The sequence below is a fragment of the Solanum tuberosum genome, unplaced genomic scaffold, assembly GCF_000226075.1.
Source record: "Solanum tuberosum cultivar DM 1-3 516 R44 unplaced genomic scaffold, SolTub_3.0 scf00183, whole genome shotgun sequence".
Taxonomy (NCBI): Eukaryota; Viridiplantae; Streptophyta; class Magnoliopsida; order Solanales; family Solanaceae; genus Solanum; species Solanum tuberosum.
In genome coordinates, this window is record NW_006239110.1 from 930,559 (window position 1) to 933,315 (window position 2,757).

Genomic DNA, 2,757 nt, shown 5'->3' on the forward strand with positions numbered 1-2,757 from the left:
ACCACTTTCCCTACTTTCAAGACACCTATCTACTTCGCAAAGGTTGACTTATCTTCTGCCGGCTTGCCTAATCAGCCAGAGCAAACTCATCATACTCCCTCTCACGGTCGAGTTCCACCAGCTTCTCCAACCGCAGTTAGGACCATTCCCGACTTTTACAATCGTGACCCTACCATACCTACAATGCATCAGATACTTGGGGCACATGTCGCCGCTCCCTATGAGCCACATGTTCCACCCGTATATGTCGTTGGAGCTCCTACCTTTACCATGCCAGCGGTGCTTAGTGTCCCGTATAAGGTCGATCAATATGCAGAAATGGAGAAAGATACCCAGCTAAAAGAAGATGGATCGATAAATGCCCAACTTCAGGGTCTACGAAAGGCATTGAAAAGCCTAAAAGTTACTAGAGGAACGGAGAGTCTGGATTATGATGACTTGTGCATCCATCCAGACATTGACATGCCGGTAGGGTACAAACCACCGAAATTTGACATGTTCGATGGAAAAGGTGACCCTCACGCACATTTAAGGGCATAATGTGACAAGTTAGTCGGTGTAGGGAGAAATGATAAGCTGGGGATGAAGTTTTTCATCCGGAGTTTGTCTGGAGAAGCATTAACCTGGTATACCCGCCAAGACCCTCGCAAATGGCGTGACTGGTAGGAAATGGCTGAGGACTTCATGAATCGTTTTAGATTCAATACTAAAATTACTGCTGACAGATTCTCATTAGCCAATATACAGAAGAAGCCATCTGAGAATTTCCAAGAATATGCACGACGTTGGAGAATTGAGACCGCAAGGGTGCAACCACCACTAGATGAGAGTAAGCTCTCTAAGTACTTTATTCGAGCTCAAGAAGGTATCTACTTTGACAAGATGATGTCAATGATGGGCCAGAAGTTTGCAGAATTGGTCAAGATGGGAGACTTTATAGAGGAGGGTGTTAAATCTGGGAAGATTCAGTCTATGGTCGCATTGCAAGTTGCAAGTAGGGCTATACAATCGGGTTCCATTGGTGGCATCAAAAATAAAAGAGAGGATGTTTCAACTGTCACTTACCAACAAGGAGGACCGTCCCACCGATACCCCAATAATACCTAAATCAATGCGCATACTTCATACGTCCCATACCGAGTATATGATAACCAACCACACTATAATCCACCCCGAGCACCAGCATACCAAAATCCTCCAAGACCATATGTCCCTGTCCAAGCACCAATCCACCAAAATAGACCAGCATATGCACCGAGACCACGTCCAAATCTTGAAGCTAGAAATGCTCGCACTTACACACCAATTGCCGAACCCTACGCCTAATTGTTTGAGAGGTTGAGGACAGCGGGATTGCTGCAACCAGTTGAAGGAAAACTTCCTGATCCAATCCCTCATAATTTTGATGGAAACAAGCGATGCGCTTACCACTCAGGAATCCAAAGACACGACACAGAAGATTGTTATGGATTGAAGAACCAGATCGAGTCTTTGATCAGAAGAGGAGTAATCAAATGCACTCTAGCGCCTCCCAATGTGAATAATAACCCTTTGCCAAACCATGAGAATGGGGAAGTCAACATGGTTACTCTAGATGAAGAATATGGGGGACCTGACTATCCAGACATAGATGAACCAGATGCCATGACATCTTCGGCACAACTTGTTATCACTGTTCAACTAAGGGAACCTCTGACTGTCCAAACATATCTCCCAAGAGTTGTAGTGACCACTCTAATTGCTAGAAAACCTAAATATAACATCAAAACAGTCCCATGAGAATATCGAGCAGACGCCAATGTCAAGATGATCGACACTGTCGTAGCTCAAGGGATGACCAGGTCGGGGAGGTGTTATGCCCCAGAGGATCTAAATCAAAGAGATCTTGGAAAAGAACAAAATCCAAAGAAGAATGTTACCGATGCTGAAGCCGCAAAATTTTGGAAGAAGATGCAGCCTAAAAACTATTCACTCGAAGAGCAGTTGAAGAAGACGCCAGCCCACATATCTATTTTGTCTCTGCTTATGAGTTCTGAAGCTCATAGGAATGCTTTGATGGAAGTGTTAGATGGAGTGAACATTCTGAAAGAGACCACAAGTAAAACCTTAGCTTCAACGATTGGAAGAATAGTGGAAGCTAACAAGATTTCTTTTCATGATGATGAGTTGCCTGCAGAAGGGGCTGGGCATAACAAAATGTTTCACATCGCAGTCAAATATTGTGATAAGATTGTGACTCGAGTTCTAATTGATGGTGGTTCTGGATGCAACATTTGTCCTTTCACCACTCTGAAGGATTTAGGTGTTAATATGGGAGAGATAAAGGAAAGTCGTGTGAAAGTTAGAGCTTTTGATGGAGCGCAAAGAAGTGTCATTGGAGAGATCTATCTCACATTGTAGGTGGGGCCGGCTGAATTCCCCATCCTATTTCAAGTGATGGATGTATCATCCAACTACAACTTGTTGCTGGGAAGACCATGGGTTCATATGGCAAGAGCAGTTCCTTCCACTCTTCACCAATGTGTAAGTTTGAGTGGGGTCGCATAGAAGTTACCATCCACGGAGAGCTCAGTCATCCCATCCTTTTTGTTAATTCTATCCCAGTCGCTGACGAGTTAGACGGAGCCACTTTTCACACTTTGGAAATTATGCAAGCTGTAAAGGTCGGTGAAGAAGCAGAGGCAGGTAATACAAAATTGTCAAGTGCAGCAAAACTGGTTGCGTCAGAGATGTTGAAGTATGAATATTAGCCTAAGA